Source organism: Microcaecilia unicolor, chromosome 10 (genome assembly GCF_901765095.1).
Source record: "Microcaecilia unicolor chromosome 10, aMicUni1.1, whole genome shotgun sequence".
NCBI lineage: Eukaryota > Metazoa > Chordata > Amphibia > Gymnophiona > Siphonopidae > Microcaecilia > Microcaecilia unicolor.
Genome location: NC_044040.1, coordinates 95,181,521 through 95,204,257, shown reverse-complemented (window position 1 = coordinate 95,204,257; position 22,737 = coordinate 95,181,521).

Sequence of the window (22,737 nt, the reverse complement as noted above, 5' to 3'; positions counted from 1 at the left end):
ATACAAGAAACCCACAGACAGATGCAGCTACCTCCACAACTCCAGCTTCCATCCTTCACATACAAAAAGATCCATCATTTACAGCCAAGCCACAAGATACCACCGTATCTGCTCTGACCCAGGGGACAGAGACAGACACCTTAAAAGCCTGACTGCATCCTTCAAACAGAAAGGCTACAACCCCAAAATAATCTCCAAGAATATTGCCTCCTCCCTCAAAACACCCAGGGAGAATCTGCTACAGTACAAGGAGAAAAAATCCACAGACAGAATTCCCCTTGTAGTGACATACAATCCAGAGCTGGAAAAACTGAGGAAAATCATAAGAGATCTACAACCTATACTCCAGGAGGATGAATTACTGAAAGAGATATTCCCATCCCCACCAGTACTGGCCTTCCGACAACCACCCAACTTAAAACACAAGCTAATCAGAAGTAAACTTTCATCACAGACTGAAAAGGAACAGAAGGGCACACGTCCCTGTAATTTATCCAGTTGCAAACTATGCCAAAATATTTCATAGGACCCCACAGTTACCCACAAAGGAAAGATATTCAACATAAAGGGATCTTTCACTTGCTCATCTTCCAATGTGGTATATATCATTCAGCGTAAAAAATGTAACGAAGGATGCTATATTGGAGAAACAGGCCAGATGCTTAAGACAAGATTCAATTTACATAGACATCACAATACAGCCAGTAGGGCCCCCACCCCGGTGGGACAGCACTTCACAGAACCAGGACACTGTACCAGTGATTTCACAGTGAGAATACTGAAAGGTAACTTTAAAACCATACAAGAACGTAAGACCTTTGAAGTCAGAATGATTGAATATTTTAACACCCAACAGAAAGGACTTAACAAGGACCTGGGGTTCCTAGCCCATTATAAACCATAAAGCTGTATGTCTCTGTTGATCACCCCACCCCTCACCTATCCACACCCATCCTGTTAGAATATCAATGATATGCTTTGATGTCCCCATGCATACCTCCGACCCACCCCCATCCTCCCACCCTGTCAGACTGTCATAGTAATGCTTGAATGTTTTCACTTATATACACTGTCAGCTAGCACATTTGCTTATTTCCGATCTGACGAAGAAGGGCAACCTTCAAAAGCTAATCAAGAAATGTGTTAAGTTATGTCCAATAAAAAAGGTATCATCTTATTTTCTTTTCCATGTTTTATTTTGTTTGATTTCTATTGATAGGCATCCAAAGAGAAACAGGAAAGTATCCTCCACGAAAATCTGAAGGAAAACCAAGAAATAGAGGATAACACAAGAACTTCCAACAGGGAGTTGTGGTCAAAAGCGTTCTTTATTAGGTACCAGAAGAGACCCGACACGGGGCTGTGTTTCAGCAGTACAGCTCACCTACCTCAGGGGTCAGATACAATTGTTCTTAAATACACAGTGCCTTGAATGAACTACTCTGAGGATGAGCAGAGGTAAAAATAAGCAAAGCTGAAAGCCCGTTTCCTTCATGCTTATTTTTACCTCTGCTCAACCTCGGGTCTCTTCTGGTGCCTAATAAAGAAAGCTTTTAACCATACTCCCTGTTGGTAATTCTTGTGTTATCCTGTACTTCTTGGGTTTCCAGTTACTTTCAGCAGCATCTCTTTCTGCTAACTTTGACAACTCTCACTGGTTCCGGTCTTTCACTCAGCTCTGGTTAGTCCTGCAACAGACTCTGGTCACTTCTGCTGCTATATCTCACTTGGGTTATGGTTTCTCACTTACCTTTGGTCACCTCTAAAGCTACATCTCTCAGCTGATCTGATCACCCTCTGAGGCTCCAGGATCTGTTTAGTTCAGCACAGGGCTATCACCAAAATTCATCCTTTCCTTTCTGATCACACTACCAAAACCCTTATCCACACTCTTATTACCTCATGCTTAGATTACTGCAATTTGCTTCCCATAGGTCTCCCACAAAGCCATATCTCTCCCCTTCAATCCATTCAAAATTCTGCTGCACAACTTATATTATGCTAGTGTTACTACGCTCATATTAGTCGTCTCTTCAAGTCACTTCATTGGCTCCCTATCCGTTTCCACATACAGTTCAAACTTCTTTTATTGACTTACAAGTGCATTCACTATAGCACCTCACTACCTCTCCACTCTTATCTCTCCCTAAACTCCTCAACGGGAACTTCACTCATCTTATCTGTAACCTTCTTCTTCACTGCCAACTCCAGATTTTGTTCCTTTTATCTTGCTGCACTGTATGCCTGGAATAAACCTCCTGAGTCAGTATATCAAGCTCCATCTCTGGCTGTATTCAAATCTAGGCTAAAAGCCCACCTTTTTTGAGGCTGCTTTTAACTCCTAACTCCAATTCACCTGTTCAGTACACATGTCTGTAAGCAATTCCTTTGTCCCTTATTTGTCCTGCTTGTCTGTCTTGATTAGATTGTAAGCTCTGTTCAGCAGGGACTGTCTCTTATATGAATAGATCATACTCAGAGAGGTGGACTGCAGACTGTAGAGTTAGTACATGAGTTCATAAGTACATAAGTATTGCCATACTGAGACAGACCGAAGGTCCATCAAGCTCAGCATCCTGTTTCCAACAGTGGCCAATCCAGGTACAAGTACCTGGCAAGATCCCAAAACAGTACAATACATTTTATGCTGTTTATTCTAGAAATAAGCAGTGGATGTTCCCCAAGTCCATTTTAATAATGGTCTATGGACTTTTCCTTTAGGAAACCATCCAAATAGTTTTTAAACCCTGCTAATCTAACAGCTTTTACTACATTCTCTGGTAATGAATTCCAGAGTTTAATTACACATTGAGTGAAGAAACATTTTCTCCAATTCGTTTTATACTTACTATTTTATAGCTTTGTTGCATGCCCCCTAGTCCTAGTATTTTTGGAAAGAGTAAACAAGCGATTCAAGTCTACCCGTTCCACTCCACTCAATATTTTATAGACCTCTATCATATCTCCCCTCAGCCATCTTCTCTCCAAGCTGAAGAACCCTAGCCGCTTCAGCCTTTCCTCATAGGGAAGTCATCCCATCCCCTTTATCATTTTCGTTGCCCTTTTCTGTGCCTTTTCTAATTCCACTATATTTATTTATTTATTTATTTATTTAATTTATTTGTTACATTTGTATCCCACATTTTCCCACCTATTTGCAGGCTCAATGTGGCTTACGTGGAGGGGCATATTCGAACATCGCTGGCGAAATAGATCGCCGGCGATCTATTTTGGCGGCGGAGCAACAGCTGGCCGGAACCATATTATCAAAAAAAATGGCCAGCCATCTTTTTTTTCAATAATACGGTTTAGGCCGGCCAAATGCCATAGTTCACCGGGTTTGAGATCGCCGGTTTTGTTTTTCAGCGATAATGGAAAAAAAATTCCGGCCATCCCGAACCTGGCGAAATCCAAGGCATTTGATCATGGGAGGAGCCAGCATTTGTAGTGCACTGGTCCCCCTGACATGCCAGAACACCACTGGCCACCCTAGGGGTCAGTGCGTGGACTTCAGAAAAAGCTCCCACATGCCATAGCTCCCTACTCTTGGGTGCTGAGCCCCCCCAACACCCCCCCAAAATAACCCACTACCCACAAATGTACAACACTACCGTAGCTCTTAGGGTGAAGGGGGCAACTACATGTGGGTACAGGGGTTTTGGAGGGCTCCCATTTACCAGCACAAGGGTTACAGGTGGGGGGGATGGGCCTGGGTCAGCCTGCCTTAAGTGCACTGCGGGTACCCACTAAAAGTGCTCCAGGGACCTGCATACCACGCAGGCCTCTAGGACTTTGTTGCTGCTGTAACCTCGGCACACCAGTTGACACCTGAAGACTAATCTCTTGACAAAGTCCTTTATTTGAATAAGCACGTTTACTCACAGTTAACTGCAGATCAGAGGTTATGCCCCACTGGCAAAGAGTCTCCCTGGTACTAAGATCAGCCGTAGGTCAGAGCTGGCAGAATGGTGTACAATGCCCTCTTTCAGCAACATTCAAGGTAATAACTAAGTTCTCTAATGTGGGTAACACATGAAGGGGATCTAAAACTGGCTTACAAAAATGGCCACTACCTCATGGACTACAGGAAACAAAACAGGGCACACTCTGACCCAGTTAGCAGGGGGAAAAGCACCATGGGAGTAGAGCCCACTACCCTACACCCACCACAATGCATTGCTGATGTGACTCTGCAGTGCACCTAACAGAAAAGGTGTCACACTCACTCGAGAGCCACATCACAACCAGGGAAAGACTGTCAGAGGATAGAACGCATTCTGCTGTCATGGAGGTGGGTACGGCATTTGAGGCTGGCAAAATATGTTTATAATTGTACTTTTTAGTGTTGGAGGGGGTTGGTGACCACTGGGGGAGTACGGGGAGGTCATCCCCGATTCCTTCCAGTGGTCATCTGGTCAGTTGGGGCACCTTTTTGAGGCTTGGTCGTGAAAATAAAAGGACCAAGTAAACCCGGCAAAATACTGATGAACGCTGCTTTTTTTTCCAATATCCGCGAAAGCCGGCCATCTGGTAGCCAAGCCCATGCCCGCCTATGTCCCGCCTTCGCTACGCCGCCGACACGCCCCCTTGAACTTTCGCTGGCTCGACGATGGGAAAGCGGCAATGGTGTCAAAAAAGGGGATTTCGATTATACTGATTTCACCGCTTTTGAGAGATCACCGGCCATCTCCCGATTTATGTCGGAAGATGGCCGGTGATCACTTTCGAAAATAAGCCTGATAGTACCATAAAGGCGTTCGCCAATTTTGGTATGAACAAATACAGTAATGTTGTGGTAGAATAAGGTTCGTGTGTACAGACATATTAGGGAATTGTATAGAGGAAGAGAATCGTAGAGAGGAAGAGTTATTATATGTCCATTATGAGCTTTGGTTTCGTTGTGTTACAGGGTACAGGCATTTAAGTTGGGTCGGTAGGGTATGCCTTTTTGAACAGGTTCATTTTTAATGATTTCTGGAAGTTTAGGTGATCATAAGTTGTTTTCAATGCTTTTGGTAATGCGTTCCATAGTTGTGTGCTTATGTAGGAAAAGCTGGATGCATAGGTTGATTTGTATTTGAGTCCTTTGCAGCTTGGGTAGTGCAGATTTAGGTATGTTCGTGTTAATCCTGTTGTGTTTCTGGTTGGTAGGTCTATGAGGTCTAAACAAAAAACACAGCACCACGGGCCTTTAAAAATGGAACACAGTTCTTTAATGAATGAGCCTTGACAAAAAGACCCCGACACAGGTATCCATTTGGATACAGAAAGTGAAAGTGCCTTGGTGCTTTAGCTTTTACTATATGAGACGTGGGGTAAGGAATAATATATTGTAGAGGAATATATTCGAGTTATTCCCCAAGTTTTTCACGTCATCACTATGACCCCTGACGCAGGTGCTAGTCACCGAAACACGGCCCGTGTTGGGTCTTTTTGTCAAGGCTCATTCATTAAAGGCCCATGGTGCTGTTTTTTTTTTTTTTGTTTGGACTTTAGTTTGTACTTCGTTCCCTCTCTTTTGTTATATCCAGGTCTATGAGGTCTGTCATGTATCCCGGGGTTTCGCCGTAGATAATTTTATGAACCAGGGTGCAGATTTGAAAGCAATACATTCTTTGATTGGGATCCAGTGCAGTTTTTGTGGAGGAGTTTTGGCGCTTTTGAATCGCGTTTTCCAAATATAAGCCTGGCTGCCGTGTTTTGAGCGGTCTGAAGTTTCTTTCTAATTGTTCTTTGCATCCTGTATAAATTCCATGCAGTAGTCTACATGCTTAGTTCCATTGATTGTATCAAGTTTCGAAATGTTTCCCTCGGGAAGAATGGTTTCACCGCGTTTGAGTTTCCACATGAGTGGAACATTTTCTTTGTTGTAGATTTCACTTGGTTCTCTAGTATGAGGTTACGATCGATTGTTACACCGAGAATTTTCAGGCTGTCTGAGATAGGGAGGGTATAATCTGGGGTGTTTATGTTTGTGGGTTTGTTCTTATTGTATTGGGATGAGACAGTGTGTTTTTTCTGTGTTCATGGCCTTGTTGGTTACTCCTCACTTTATTGTTTTATCTTTAACATTATACAGTGATTTGCTCCATCCTATATGTTCCCTCTGATTTCAGTGTTGGATTCAGGCCATGCACGAGAAATTACCTTAAATTATCATTTCCATTCTTTAAGGGATTCTGCTTAAAGAGAATTTTCTCCAGTTTATTCTTTTATTAAGCTGATAAAATCTGGAACCCTTTGCCAATATCTATGCTTTGTATTATCTGCTATGCTCTGTTGTGCAAGGCCATAAAAAATATTTTAAGAAATTTGTATTGTCATGACAAGCTGCTAGCCTAAATATGTTTTTACTGCTAGGAAATTGATTATGTAGCATTAGATCAGATTATTATATTATGCTAGGAAATTGGCTATATATTATCAGATCAGACTACTTTGTTAGCTTGCTTTATTCTGTATTTTGCTCTCAGTTAATATTTCTGGCTTCTTATAATCTGCTTCAATCATTTCTAGGTGTGAGAGGAATACAAGTCCAAGGTAAAGTAAAGTTTATTGTAAAGCGCTGCGTACGTCTAGTAGCGCTAGAGAAATGATAAGTAGCAGTAGTGTCACGGTTGCTGGGGCCTCATGCCCTGACTCACCTTCTGGCGCCACGGGGGCATCAGGGTCAGTTTCTGAGTCTTCTTCCTTACCTTCCTGTGGGTACAGGATGCTCATGCTGCTGTGCTGATAGTTGGGATGTACTGTCGGGGGAGTGGATCTCTCCCACACTGTGTCACGTCTGTGGCCATGACTCCTCTCAGACTCACCTTATTTCCAGCGGTCAGCTTCTGAGCTGGCTCCTGTCTGTTCTTCTTGTGTTAGTTCTGTCTCTGTCTCTGTGTGCTGACTGCATTGGATTGTCTATGTGCTGTTTCCCGTTCCAGACTTCAGCCCAGTCCAGTCTGGATCCTCCGGCCTGCCAGACTGCTTGTGTTGTTTGAGCCTGCTCAGCAGCCATAGTTGCCGGGTGATTGCTGCAGCTCAATCTCAGCTGCTGCTGGGCTTATTAGCCATTTGGAAACTCTCTGCTTTGCCTTTGCATCACCTAAGGCCCTGGTTTGTTGGTGCTTGCTGCACTTCTGCCTAGTCAAGTTTATAGTCTGTATTCTTGCCTGATTCTAGTTTAGTCTTTGTGTAGCTTTGTGTTCTGTATTGCTTGTTTACTGTATTGCTTGTTTCCCAGTCTTGTTTCTTGTTTGTATGTCTTTGTCTAGTTCTTGGTTGCCTGTGTTTGTTTCAGTGGCTGCTTGCAGCTTTCAGTTCTGTCCCTTATCTGTCTCCTAGTCTAGTATTCTGCCTAGCCTCCCTGTGTGTTCTAGTCCCTGTGTGTATCCTGCTGGAATCCAGTTCCAGCCTTGTCCAGTAAGTCCTGCCAGCCACCTGCACTCAGGGGCTCAACTCCTGAGGAATGGTGGCTAAGTGCAGGTGAAGTCTAGCTGGCCCTGTCAGAGTCCTGCCTTATCCCTGTGTGGGGTGGTTTTTCCTGCCACTGCCGCTCCTCGGCAGTGGCCCAAGGGCTCACAAACCTAGTTCCTGTGTTTTGGAAAATGTGACACACTGAGACACTGCGGCTGCTCAGTACTGGCTCCTCTAGGCACACGCACACATGCTGAAAACTCATTTAAAGAGGCCCATGCAGCAGCACCAGGAAACCGCTGGGGAACTTCACTTCCATTCTTCTTGCATTTTAGGTGGGTCCAGGCTCTAACAGGTCCCATAGTGTGATTTGGTTCGTTGTCCAGTGTGCCAGCTCGTTTCTAGCCCAGCCTTGACTTAAGCTGAAGCTTGTCTCCAGCCCAGCCTTGTCTTCAGCCTGACTTCAGCCCAGTCTTGTTTCTAACCCCACCTTGTCTTCAGCTTATCTTCAGCCAGCCTTGTCTCCAGTTTGGCCTAGCCTTCTGCTTCAGTCCAGCCCTGCCTTCAGATGCAGTTAGTCCTCAGTTCCAACTCACCTCCATGACCTCTACTGACATGTCTTCAGCCCGCCAGATCAAGCTTCGAACAGACTGTTTAGTATCTTGCCTAAGAGTTGGCTAAGCAGTTTCAATCTGGCTGTGGTCTAAGGGCTTACCCTGCTAGATGTGTGACGCCTCCTTCCAGATGAATATTCTTCTGTCCCTATGCAGGACACACTGGGGGAAGCTTTTTTTCTTTAACGAGTATCTGGTCAGGATCCTGATGAATTCTGGACTTCTTGCTTCAAAAGGGGCCTGACTCCTCTTTTTTCTGCTGCACTGCTCCAAAATTATTTTCAGTGCCATAGCTTCTCCCATAATCCTTTCATTACTGCGACTCTTGCTGCCCTCTCCCTCCACAGCTCTCTTAAGTACTATTCCTGTAGGTCTTTTCATTCTTTTCCATTTGTGCCATGGATTCATCCATAGCTCTACACTTTTCCTGTGGCTGTTCTTTTTGATACTGAGGCTCTCCTACCCTCTGTGTTTCCCATTGCACTTTCTGTGCTGGCTCTGTCCTGCTTGTCTCTCAGTTTTGTCCATCACTTTTCTTTTTAACCACTCTTCCTGCTTGCCATGGTTTGTAGCTGTGCTTATCATAATCCTACATCTCTTCTCTGTCTCTGTCCCTGTGCTGCCTGTCCTACTGCTGCTCTTTGCAATAATCAAGCTTAGACAGAATCAAGGCCTGAGCACCCATGTCAACTGTCCAATATGTAAAAACCCCACTGACTTTGACACCAAACACATAATTATAAAAGAGCTACCACAAATTCTTTGAACTTGTAAACATAAGAATAGCCATAATGAGTCAGCCCAGTATCCTGCTTCCAGCAGTGGCCAATCCAGGTCACAAGTACCTGGCAGAAACCAAATTTGTAGCAACATCCCATGCTACCAATCCCAGGGCAAGCAGTGGCTTCCCCCATGTCCATCTCAATAACAGACTATGGACTTTTCCTCCAGGAAATTGTCCAAACCTTTTTTAAACCCAGATACGCTGATGTCTGTTACCACATCCTCCAGCAGCAAGTTCCAGAGTTTAACTATTCGTTAAGTGAGAAAATATTTCCTCCTATTTACTTTAAACGTATTTCCATGTAATTTCATTGCCTGTCCCCTGGTCATTGTACTTTTTGAAACAGTGAAAATTTCAAATAACTTCTACCCCATTCTACACCACTCAGGATTTTATAGACCTTAATCATATCCCTCCTCAGCTGTCTCCTTTCCAAGCCGAAGAGCCCTACCTCTTTAGCCTTTCCTCATATGGGAGGAGTTCCATTCCCTTTATCATTTTGCTTGCTATTCTTTGTAAACATCCAGCTTATAGAATTATCGTCCACATTTCCATTTTCTATATATTTAGACACAGCTTGTTCTTCTCTGAGATGCCAGGGGTGGATCGACATGGTCTGGACCCCAGGGCAACAAAGGGCCATGGACCCCTAACCACCTATCAAATGTGATTATATTAAATGGAAATTAGGGGATATGTGGATAAAGGTGAGCCGGTTGATATTGTGTATCTGGATTTTCAGAAGGAGTTTGACAAAGTACCTCATGAAAGACTCCAGAGGAAGTTGGAGAGTCATGGGATAGGAGGTTGTGTCCTTCTGTGGATTAAAAACTGGTTAAAAGATAGAAAACAGAGAGTAGGGTTAATGGAGAAGGGTAGTTAGTGGGGTTCCCCAGGGGTCTATGCTGGAACCGCTGCTTTTTAACATATTTATAAATGACCTAGAGATAGGGGTAACTAGTGAGGTAATTAATTTGCTGATGACACAAAGTTATTCAAAGTAGTTAAATCGTGGGAGGATTGTGAAAAATTATAAGAGGACCTTAAGAGACTGGGAGACTGGGCGTCAGATGACGTTTAATGTGAGCAAGTGCAAAGTGATGCATGTGCAAAAGTGGAACCCAAATTATAGCTACATCATGCAAGGTTCCACATTAGGAGTCATGGACCAAGAAAGGGATCTAGGTGTCGTCGTTGATGATACGTTGAAACCTTCTGCTCAGTGTGCTGCGGCAGCGGCTAAGAAAGCAAATAGAGTGTTAGGTATTATTAGGAAAGGAATGGAAAACAAAAATGAGGACGTTATAATGCCTTTGTATCGCTCCATGGTGCGACTGCTCCTTGAATATTGTGTTCAATTCTGGTCGCCGCATCTCAAAAAAGATATAGTGGAATTAGAAAAGGTGCAGAGAAGGGCAACGAAAATGATAACGGGGATGAGACGACTTCCCTATGAGGAAAGACTAAAGAGGCTGGGGCTCTTTAGCTTGAAGAAAAGACGGCTGAGGGGAGATATGATAGAGGTCTATAAAATAATGAGTGGAGTGGCAGTTTATGCTTTCCAAAAATACTAGGACAGGGGGCATGCGATGAAGCTACAAAGTAGTAAATTTAAAACGAATCAGAGAAAATCTTTCTTCACTCAACATGTAATTAAACTCTGGAATTCGTTGCCAGAGAATGTGGTAAAGGCAGTTAGCTTAGCAGAGTTTTAAAAAGGTTTGGACAGCTTCCTAAAGGAAAAGTCCGTAGACCATTATTAAATTGGACTTGGGGGAAAATATTTCTGGGATAAACAGCATAAAATGTTTTGTACTATTTTGGGGATCTTGCCAGGTATTTATGACCTGGATTGGCCCACTGTTGGAAACAGGATGCTGGGCTGATGAACCTTTGGTCTGTCCCAGTATGGCAATACTTATGTACTTATGTACTGCTGTGGGCCCTTGGGCACTGCCCTATTATTCCAATTTTTAGTCCTCCCCTAGAGCATGCACTTGGATATGATATACTTTAATCTTATCTAAGCCTAATGGAAGATATAGCTCAGAAGGGGTGAAAGAACAGAGACTTCAGGGCACATACTGTAAATGGAAAGGATTGAATAGTGAGATCCCAACATTACTGAGCACTAAAGTCCTATAAGAAACAATTAGGACACTGTTACTAAGGTGCGCTAGCATTTTTAGCTTGTGCTAAAATTAGTGCATGCTATCCGTGTAGACGCCCATAGGAATATTATGGGCATCTATACGGTTAGCATGCGCTAATGCTTAGTGCATGCTAAAAATGCTAGTGTGCCTCTAGCACGGCTTAGTAAACAGGGCCCTTAATATTTAATAAACAAAGATTTTGAATTTTTTTTATTATGCATATTTTTTCTCTTTAAATTGTTTTAAAGTTCACTTTTTTTCATGGTTGCACATGGTAAAATAAAATCTGATTTTAGATTTGCAGGTAACCCACTGTTTCATCCACAAATAAAAGTGCTCTTGGTGATCATTACAGAATTAGCCACTCTAATTTGTACAGAAATTTTGAGAACTTGGTTATCCTTCTTTGGTTTCTGTTGATAAAAAGATGTTTAAGCAAGCATGAAAGACTGTTCTATCTCCATCACATATTTTCTATGATGATTTATCCATTAATTTATTCCCTAAACATAACAGTGCGTTTTCTGTTTAAGGAAATCTAAAGCAGTTTAAAACATTTTGTTTTTTGTCAACAGCAGTAAATGTTTTAAATGCTTTGTTATAACAAATAATCTGGAGTGTGAATAGTAGTTTATCACAGGTATTATGCTAAATCTAAAAAGCACTGTTTCCCAAACAAGACTTATAAGGTATTACGGCTGCAAAGTGCAAGTATTTCACATTTTGTTGGAAGTTCCTTGAAGCAGTATAAGAAAAGCAAGATTGTCAAACCATGTGCATGCATTACATGCATGACTTTGGAAGCGCTTTTAACAATTGCTGATATATTTAAGGTAGTAAATACATATATAGTTCCAGGACCATGATTGGCCTTTCAAACTGAAAAATGTGCCGAATTGCACAAAAACACATGTATGCTCAAAGGACAAATTTACAAAAGCAAACACAATCAGGACATTTAGCTGTAACAGCATGAGAAATTCTGCAGTATAAGGCTATCTGAATTCTCAGTGCTGTTCCCTATTTTATCCTGTTTCAGTGTTTCCATTCTGGCTCTCTTGAGTTTAGGGTGACCCAGCCAATAGTAAGAAGACACTGGTCTGTTTTTGGATTGTTGTTGTTTTTTTCAGCAGCAGATTAGCCTTGAGGCTAGGCTGTAGCCTCCGCTTGAACTCATGTGTTTCCTGCACCTATCAGAAAGTCACCAGCAGGGTAGTAGAAGCTTTCAGAAAGGAGTAGAACTGTATAGAACAGTTGAGAAGTTTCTGGAAGCTGGTGGAAGTATAGGAGTGCTTTATGATAATCAGTGATAAGAGTTGGATGGCAGCAGTAGCCTGGTCACAAGTGATCTCACAAAATTTTAGAGAGCTTGCCTCTTCCTCCAAGTGGTATAGGAGAACCAGTTAACTTCCACAAACATCCACTGCAGTTGTGTCTCCATGCGGGATAGGATAAAGATACACACTAACAGAGATCTCCTTTGTCACAGAAAAATAACCACTCATAATATTAAGCAACATTAATAAATTTCCAATTAATGTGAGAAGATGTATGAGAACAGCAGAACCCTGATCCAGCCCTGAGGTGCCACAGCTACCAGAAGAAAAAAAAATTAAGTTATCATATACTTCATGATATAAAGCATGCATAGATGTAAACCAGGCGTGAGAGATGGTCACCCAGTGATCTTCCAAGACATGGGAAGCTGTGCCTGCTTCTCTGGGTGACCCGGGAAAAATAGATTACTTCTTCCCAAAAATCAGATGTGGCTGTGTCTCCATGTGTGATAGGATGGACACACATCCACACAGAGATTTCCTTTGTTACAGACTACAATTACATCATAACATTAAACAACCTCAAAATTTGAAATTGGAGCATAATGGAACTAATAAAATCTTAAATTAAGCAAGCTTAAGAGACAAAGGACCCCTTTTACTAAACCACGCTAGCGATTCCCGCATGACAAATGCAATGAAGCCCATTTGAATTGAATGGGCAGTGTCACATTTGCAGCAACAGGAATCAATAGTGCGGTTTAGTAGAAGGGTCCCAAAATCATTTATTCAACAAAATTAGACCTCCTACATGATCTCTGGTTATTTATATCACCACAACTACTACCACTACCACTACTATTTAGCATTTCTATAGCGCTACAAGGCGTACGCAGCGCTGCACAAACATAGAAGAAAGACAGCCCCTGCTCAAAGAGCTTACAATCTAATAGACAAAAAATAAAGTAAGCAAATCAAATCAATTAATGTGTACAGGAAGGAGGAGAGGAGGGTAGGTGGAGGCGAGTGGTTACAAGTGGTTACGAGTCAAATGCAATGTTAAAGAGGTGGGCTTTCAGTCTAGATTTAAAGGTGGCCAAGGATGGGGCAAGACGTAGGGGCTCAGGAAGTTTATTCCAGGCATAGGGTGCAGCGAGATAGAAGGCGCGAAGTCTGGAGTTGGCAGTAGTGGAGAAGGGAACAGATAAGAAGGATTTATCCATGGAGCGGAGTGCACGGGAAGGGGTGTAGGGAAGGACGAGTGTGGAGAGATACTGGGGAGCAGCAGAGTGAGTACATTTATAGGTTAGTAGAAGAAGTTTGAACAGGATGCGAAAACGGATAGGGAGCCAGTGAAGCAACTTAAGGAGAGGGGTAGTATGAGTAAAGCGACCCTGGCGGAAGACGAGATGGGCAGCAAAGTTTTGAACCAACTGGAGAGGGGAGAGGTGAATAAGTGGGAGGCCAGCAAGAAGCAGATTGCAGTAGTCTAAACGAGAGGTGACAAGGGTGTGGATGAGGGTTTTGGTAGAGTGCTCGGAAAGAAAGGGGCGGATTTTACGGATGTTGTAAAGAAAGAAACAACAGGTCTTGGCGATCTGCTGGATATGAGCAGAGAAGGAGAGAGAAGAGTCAAAGATGACCCCAAGGTTTCGAGCTGAGGAGACAGAGAGAATGAGAGAGCCATCAACAGAAATAGAAAATGGGGGGAGTGGGGAGGTGGGTTTGGGGGGAAAAATGAGAAGCTCAGTTTTGGTCATGTTTAATTTCAGGTGGCATTGAGACATCCAAACAGCAATGTCAGACAAGCACGCTGAAACTTTGGTTTGGATGCAAGGTGAGATATCAGGGGTAGAAAGGTAGATTTGGGAGTCATCAGCATAGAGATGGTAGGAAAAGCCATGGGATGAGATTAATGAATCAAGGGAAGAAGTGTAGATAGAAAAGAGGAGGGGACCAAGAACAGAACCCTGAGGTACGCCGACAGGCAGAGGGATAGAAGTAGAAGAGGATCCACCAGAGTGAACACTGAAGGTGCGGAGGGAGAGGTAGGAAGAGAACCAGGAAAGGACAGAGCCCTGGAATCCAAGTGAGGATAGGGTATCGAGGAGTATGCTGTGATCGACAGTGTCAAAAGCAGCGGAAAGATCAAGAAGAATGAGGATGGAATAGAGACCTCTGGATTTAGCCAGTAATAGGTCATTGGAGACTTTAGTAAGCACAGTTTCGGTTGAGTGGAGAGGGCGAAAACCAGATTGTAGTGGGTCAAGAATAGCTGTGAGGAGAGAAAATCAAGGCAGCGGTGGTGAACAGCACGCTCAAGTAATTTTGAGAGAGAAGGGAGGAGGGAGATGGGTCGGTAATTAGAGGGACAAGTAGGGTCGAGTGAAGGCTTCTTAAGGAGAGGTGTGACCACAGCATGTTTAAAGGCAGTAGGGACAGTTGCAGTGGAAAGTGAGAGGTTGAGAATGTGTCAGATAAAAGGAATAAGAGCAGGTGAGATGCATTAAGAAGGTGGGTGGGAATGGGATCAGAGGAACAGCTGGTACATTTTGAGGAAGAAAGGAGAAGTGTAGTTTCCTCTATAGTAACTTCAGGAAGGAGGAAAAGGAAGAGGGGAAGGAGAGAGAGGGGAATGGACTATTGGAGGGGAGAGGTGGAGAGGTAGAGAATTCAAGGTTTATCTTTTGAACCTTGTCGTGAAAGAATTCAGCAAGGGTTCTGAGGAGATAATGAAGGGGGAGTTGGGGGAGGGGGCACCATGAGGAGAGAAGTCGAGGGTTAGAGCCAAGAGAGTTAGTCAGTTGGATATAATAATCCTGTTTGGCGCATAAAAGAGCAGATTGGAAGGAGGTCAGCATGAACTTAAAATATAAGAAATCAGCAAGGGCCTGAGATTTCCACCAGAGGCATTCGGCGGAGCAGGTACAGGAACATAGGTAGCAGATATTAGAAGTCAGCCAAGGTTGGGGTTTTGTACGCCTTATAGGGCGGGTCATCAAAGGTGCAAGAGTGTCTAAGCAGAGGATAGAGTATTGTTGTAAGAAGAAACAGCCTCGTTGACAGATGTGGATGGTGCCACAGTAGAGAGGAGGCTTGAAACATGGGAGGATAGAGATGAAGGGTCAATATCATGAAGATTCCTAGATAAATTAGATAAGATAGGACGGGACTGGGAGGGAGGAGATTTAAGTGTGAAAGTTATAAGATGGTGATCAGAGATCCTCAGCCCTGGTTAACCCCTTGCATCCGTTACCTTCGCTCCTGCACCCGATCTGCTGAACGACTCTGGAGGAAATCTCGCACCCTGTCAGAATTCACCCATTACAAATTCATGCTATCCTCCTTCCAGTCCTCCCTATTCTTGCCAAACAGGATATTATTCTCAATTAACCAATTCTCTTGGCTCCAACCCTCGTCGCCTCTTCGCAACCCTCAACTCCCTACTTAAAGTGCCCTCCGCTCCCACCCCCCCCTCACTCTCTCCTCAAACACTAGCTGACTACTTCCGCGATAAAGTGCAGAAGATAAACCTTGAATTCACCTCCAAGCCTTCTCCTCCCTGTGACTTCTTAACCCACTCCCTCACCAACCTAACCTGTCCTCCTTCTCCTCCTTCCCTGAGATCACCGAAGAGGAAACTGCTCGCCTTCTTTCTTCCTCTAAGTGCACCACCTGTTCCTCTGACCCCATTCCCACCAATCTGCTTACCAACATCTCTCCTACAGTTAACCCCTCAATCTGTCACATCCCTCAACCTCTCTCTCTCCACTGCTACTGTCCCTGACACCTTCAAGCACGCTGTAGTCACTCCACTTCTCAAAAAACCATCACTTGACCCCACCTGCCCCTCCAATTACCGCCCCATCTCCCTTCTACCCTTCCTCTCCAAATTACTGGAACGCGCTGTCCACAGCCGCTGCCTTGATTTCCTCTCCTCTCAGGCCATCCTTGATCCGCTTCAATCCGGCTTTCGCCCACTACACTCAACAGAAACAGCTCTCTCCAAAGTCTGCAATGACCTGTTCCTTGCCCAAATCCAAAGGTCACTACTCCATCCTTATCCTCCTCGACTTATCTGCTGCCTTTGACACCGTCAATCATAATTTACTTCTTGACACACTGTCCTCATTTGGGTTCCAGGGCCCCGTCCTCTCCTGGTTCTCCTCGTATCTTTCCCAACGCACCTTCAGAGTATTTTCTAATGGCTCTTCTTCCACCCCGTCCCGCTCTCTGTTGGGGTTCCTCAAGGATCTGTCCTTGGACCGCTTCTTTTCTCGATATACACCTCTTCCCTGGGCTCACTGATCTCATCACATGGTTTCCAGTACCATCTCTATGCCGATGACACCCAGCTCTACCTCTCCACTCCTGACATCACAGTCGAAACCCAGGCCAAAGTCTCGGCCTGCCTCTCAGATATCGCCGCCTGGATGTCCAACCGTCATCTGAAACTGAACATGGCAAAGACTGAGCTCCTTGTCTTCCCACCCAAACCCTCCTCTCCTCTTCCCCCACTCTCTGTCTCTGTTGACAACGCCCTCATCCTCCCCGTCTCGTCAGCCCGCAATCTCGGAGTCATTTTCGACTCCTCCCTCTCCTTCTCTGCCCATATCCAGCAGACAGCTAAGACCTGTCGCTCTTCCTCTATAATATTAGCAAAATCCGCCCATTCCTCTCTGAACAGACCACCCGAACCCTCGTCCACTCACTCGTCACCTCTCGTCTTGACTATTGCAACCTTCTCCTTGCTGGTCTCCCACTTAGCCACCTATCCCCCCTTCAATCGTCCAAAATTCCGCTGCACGTCTTATCTACTGCGTGAACCGCTACTCTCATATCACCCCTCTCCTCAAGTCGCTTCACTGGCTCCCGATTCGCTACCGTATTCAGTTCAAGCTTCTCCTAATGACCTTCAAATGCACTCAATCTGCAGCCCCCCATTACCTCTCTACCCTCCTCTCCCCCTATGTCCCCACCCGTAACCTCCACTCTCAGGACAAATCACTCCTATCTGTACCCTTCTCCACCACCGCTAACTCCAGACTCCGTCCCTCTGCCTCGCATCACCTTATGCCTGGAACAGACTCCCCGAGCCCATATGCCATGCGCCCTCCCTGCCCATCTTCAAGTCCTTACTCAAAACCCATCTCTTCTCCCTTGCTTTTGGCGCCTATCCATCTTCCCCATTCATGATACACTGACTACACTGACTACATAGTTTGTTACCTTTAGATTGTAAGCTCTCTTGAGCAGGGACTGTCCTTCCCCATGTTTTAACTTGTACAGCGCTGCGTAAACCCTAGTAGCGCTATAGAAATGCTAAGTAGTAGTAGTAGTAGTAGTAGTAGTAACTAGAGGGTGAACAGTTGGAGGAGAAGATGAGATCAAGACAGTGACCATTTTGATGAGTGGGGGAGGTGGAGCATAGTTTGAGATTAAAGGAGGATGTTAAAGCGAGTAACTTGGAAATATAAGAGTTGGAAGGATCATTAGCAGGAATATTAAAGTCACCAAGGATGAGAGGGGGGGGGGGGGGGGGGGGAAGGATCATGGAAGAAGGCAAGCCAGGCATCAAGTCACTGAGAAAGGATGAAAGGGTCTTATCAGGGGGCCGATTAATGACCGCTATTCGAAGAGGCAGAGGAGAGAAAAGGCAGATAGAGGGACTTCAAAGGAGGAAAAACAGTGAGATTGAGGTGGAAGAAGGGGTTGAAATCTGGAGGAGGGAGACAGAAGTAGTCCAACACCGCCCCCGTGACCAGCAGGGTGAGGAGTATGTGAAAAAAGATAACCGCCATGGCAGAGGGCTGCGACTGAAGCAGAGTCATCAGGGCAGAGCCAGGCTTCTGTTATGGCGAGCAGATGAGGTGACGCGAGATAAGAGGTCCTGGATATAGGGGAGTTTGTTACAGATAGAGCGGGCATTCCATAGGGCGCAAGAGAAGGGCAAAGAAGAGGAGGGGAGTCGAGGAATAGAGATGAGGTTAGAGAGGTCGCGGTGAGATCTGTAGAGTTGGGATAATAGTTGGTGAGGAGGGCCAGGATTGGAGATGATGTCACCGGCTTTAGAGTAAGAGAAGGAGTAAAAGAGAGCGGAGGAGAGTAGGAGAGGTGTGGCCACGAAGGCGTCGAAGGCGAGAGGTATTTAGGTGGAATGGGGAAGGCAAATGGAGGGAAGAAAGAGACAGAGATTAAAAGCCAAGAGGGAGGAAGAGGGTAGGAGAGAAGGTGAGGTGATGAAGTCGAGGGATGGGCAGTGAGTTCCTGTAGTGGAGAGAGGTAGGGGGTGAGGGAAAAGATTAGGAAGGGACAGGGCTAGGAAGAGAATGTGAATAGGGGCCATAAATGACTTGTGGAGGGGCATGATCGAAAGGGACGTCCTCATTTCGATTTGGACGTCCTCGCAAAACGTCCCCATGCAGGGGCGGAGAAACCTGTATTTTCAAAACAAGATGGACGACCATCTTTCATTTCGATAATATGGTCAGGGATGCCCAAATTCTGAAATTTAGTCGTCTTTAGAGATGGTCATCTCTAGACTGGTCGTTTCTGATTTTCGGCAATAATTGAAACCAAGGACGACCATCTCAGGAAACGACCAAATGCAAGCCATTTGGTCATGGGAAGAGCCAGCATTTATAGTGCACTGGTCCCCCTGACATGCCAAGAGACCAACCAGGACTTTATAAATTGCTCCCAGGAACATAGCTCCCTTACCTTGTGGGTTGAGCCCCCCAACCCCCCCCCCCCCTAAACCCACAATTGTACACCACTACCACACTGGGGGAGTAACGGGAGGTCATCCCTGATTCTCTCCCGGTGGTTATCTGGTTATTTCGGGCATGTTTTTGTGCTTTGGTCGTAAGAAAAACATGACCAGGTAAAGTTGTCCAAGTGTTCGTTAGGGACGTCCTTGTTTCTTTCGATTATTGGTTGAGGACGTTCTAGTGTTAGGCCCGCCCATGTCCCACCTTCGCTATGCCTCCGATATGCCCCTTGAACTTTGGCCATCCCTGCGACAGAAAGCAGTTGGGGTCGTCCAAATCGGCTTTCGATTATGCCCATTTGGATGACCCTGTAAGAAGGACGTCCATCTTCTGATTTATGTCGAAAGATGGGCGTCCTTCTGTTTCAAAAATGAGCCCAACAGTGTCTCCTATTTGGACACGTCTTTTTAACTATACCACTAGGTTGTGTCTCCTGAGTGGAGACCTACCTTCTGCCTACAATTAAACCCTTATTTTTACTTGCAAATAAAACATTAATAAAAAACATTTTTATACATTAATTTTGTAACTAACAGAATTAATATAACACAGTACATAAGTACATAAGTATTGCCATACTGGGACAGACCAAAGGTCCATCGAGCCCAGCATCCTGTTTCAACAGTGGCCAATCCAGGTCACAAATACCCGGCAAGATCCCAAAAATGTACAAACATTTTATACTGCTTATCCCAGAAATAGTGGATTTTCCCCAGTCCATTTAATAACTGTCTATGGACTTTTCCTTTAGGAAGCCGTCCAAACCTTTTTTTAAACTCCGCTAAGCTAACCGTCTTTACCACATTCTCTGGCAACGAATTCCAGAGTTTAATTACACGTTGAGTGAAGAAAAAGTTTCTTCGATTCATTTTAAATTTACTAAATGTAGCTCATCGCATGCCCCCCCTAGTCCTAGTATTTTTGGAAAGCGTGAACAGACGCTTCACATCTACCCGTTCCACTCCACTCATTATTTTATAGACCTCTATCATATCTCCCCTCAGGCCGCCTTTTCTCCAAGCTGAAGAGCCCTAGCCAACTTTAGTCTTTCCTCATAGGGAAGGTCGTCCCATCCCCTTTATCATTTTCCTCGCCCTTCTCTGCACCTTTTCTAATTCCACTATCCAGCTTATTTTTGAAAGAGAGAAAAAGCCTATAGTGTGACCTAAATCGGGAGATAGACGTTTGTCTCGCAAAGGCTCCCAAATCGGTATAATCGAAAGCCAAATTTGGGCATTTCCAACTGCACTCCGTCCTGAAATGAATAAAGTTTGATGGGGCGTGTCGGAGGCGTGGTGGAGGTGGAACTGGGGCATGGTTATCAGCCGAGGAGAGATGAGCGTCATTAGCTGATAATCGAAAAAAGGCGTTTTTACCGCAATTTTGGGTCACTTTTTTGGACCCTTTTTTTTCACGAACAAGTCCCAAAAAGTGCTCCAACTGCCCAGATGACCACTGGAGGGAATCAGGGATGACCTCCCCAGACTCCCCCAGTGGTCACTAACCCCCTCCCACCAAATAAACCCCACTTTAAAACCTTTTTTTCCAGCCTGTATGCCAGCCTCAAATGTCGTACCCCAGGGCCGTGCCTAGGGTCTCTGGCGCCCCCCCTGCAGCCTATCAGTTGGTGCCCCCCCCCCTGCAGCCTATCAGTTGGTGCCCCCCCCCTGCAGATATCAGTTGGCGGCGGCGGCGGCGGTGGCGGCGCCCCCCCCCCCCCCCCCCCGTGAAAATGATCGCTCACCACTTGCCACACTGATAGGAATTGCCAGTAATATTCTTAGAAACAAATTGCTATACATTGCAAAATAAGATAGCAGATGTAACAAAGTGGACCATATTCCAAACACTAAATGAAAATAAAATGATTTTTTTTTCTACCTTGTTGTTCTGGTGACTTTCTTTTTCTGATCATGCTGGCCCAGTATCTGATTCTGCTGCTATCTGTCCTCTTAACTCCATTTCCAGGGCTTCCTTTCCATTTATTCTTTCCTTTCCTCCTTTCTTCTTCATTTCTGGTGCTCAGCTTCTGCCTATTTTCTTCATCCATGTGCAGTTTTTCTCCTCTCTTCCTTTTCCCTCATTCATCTCCTTCATCTCTCTTCCCTCCCCTCTATGTCCAGCAATTTCTCCTCTCTCCCTGAGCCCTGCCCTCCCAATCCATGCCATCCATGCTCCTCTGTCCCCTGCCCCCTCCATTCATCCCTTTCCAGCAATTTCCCTCTCTCCCTGAGCCCTGCCTCCCCATCCATGCCCATCCATGCTCCTCTGTCCCCTGCCCCCTCCATTCATCCCTTTCCAGCAATTCCCTCTCTCCCTGAGCCCTGCCCTCCCAATCCATGCCCATCCATGCTCCTCTGTCCCCTGCCCCCTCCATTCATCCCTTTCAGCAATTCCCCTCTCTCCCTGAGCCCTGCCCTCCCAATCCATGCCCATCCATGCTCTTCTGTCCCCTGCCCCCTCCATAAATCCCTATCCAGCAATTCCCCTCTCTCCCTGAGCCCTGCCCTCCCAATCCATGCCCATCCATGCTCCTCTGTCCCCTGCCCCCTCCATTCATCCCTATCCAGCAATTCCCCTCTCTCCCTGAGCCCTGTCCTCCCAATCCATGCCCATCCATGCTCCTCTGTCCCCTGCCCCCTCCATTAATCCCTATCCAGCAATTCCCCTCTCTCCCTTCCATGACCCCCCTCGCATCCATGCTCCTCTCTCTCCCATGTCCCAGCCTGGCCCGCCCTCTTCTCCCCCCCCCTTTCGCATCCATGCTCTCGTTTCTCCCCTGCCCTCCCGCTCCCATTGTTCAACTGCCCACCCTCTTCTCTCCCCCCAACATCCCTTTTCTTTTTTTTTTTTTTTTTTTAAATTTACCTCCGTGGCGGTTCCGGCAGCGTCAGGGAAAGAGGCGGCGCTCCCGACGTCTAGCCTTCCCTTCGCTGTGTTCCGCCTTCTTCTGACGTCATCCGGAACCGCCACCACGGAGGTAAATTTAAAAAGAAAAAAAAAGAAAAGGGATGTTGTGGGAGGGCGAGCGAGGTGAGCATGGTGCGGCGGAGCCCCCCAGAGGGAAGCGCCCCCCTGCCATGCTTACCTCGCTTACCGTATTAGCACGGCCCTGCCGTACCCACCTCCATGACAGCAGAATGTGTTCGATCCTGTCACAGCCTTTCCCTGGGTCAGATGTGGCTCTCGGGTGCAGTACAGGGTTACATCAGCATTGCATTGTGGTGGGTGTAGGGTATTGGGCTCCGTGATTTCATTAGCTTGTGTTACAATCTCACGATGTTGGTAGTTGGTAGGCTCTTCTCCCATGGTGCTTTTCCCCCTGCCTACTGGGTCAGAGTGTGCCCTGTTGTGTTTCCTGTTGTAGTCCATGCGGTAGTGGCCATTTTTGTAAGCCAGTTTTAGTTCCCTTTCCTGTGTTAGCCACGTTACAGAACTTAGTTCTTACCTTGAATGTGGCTGAAAGAGGGCATTGTACACCATTCTGCCAGCTTTGACCTACTGCTAATCTCAGTACCAGGGAGACTCGTTGCCAGTGGGGCACAACCTGTGATCTGCAGTTAACTGTGAGTCAACGCAGTTATTCCAATAAAGGACGTTTTCGGAGAGATTAGTCTTCAGGTGTCAACTGGTGTGCCAATGTTATATAGCAGCAACAAGTCCTAGAGGCCTGCGTGTATGCAGGTCCCTGGAGCACTTTTAGTGGGTACCACAGTGCACTTCAGCCAGATGGCCCCA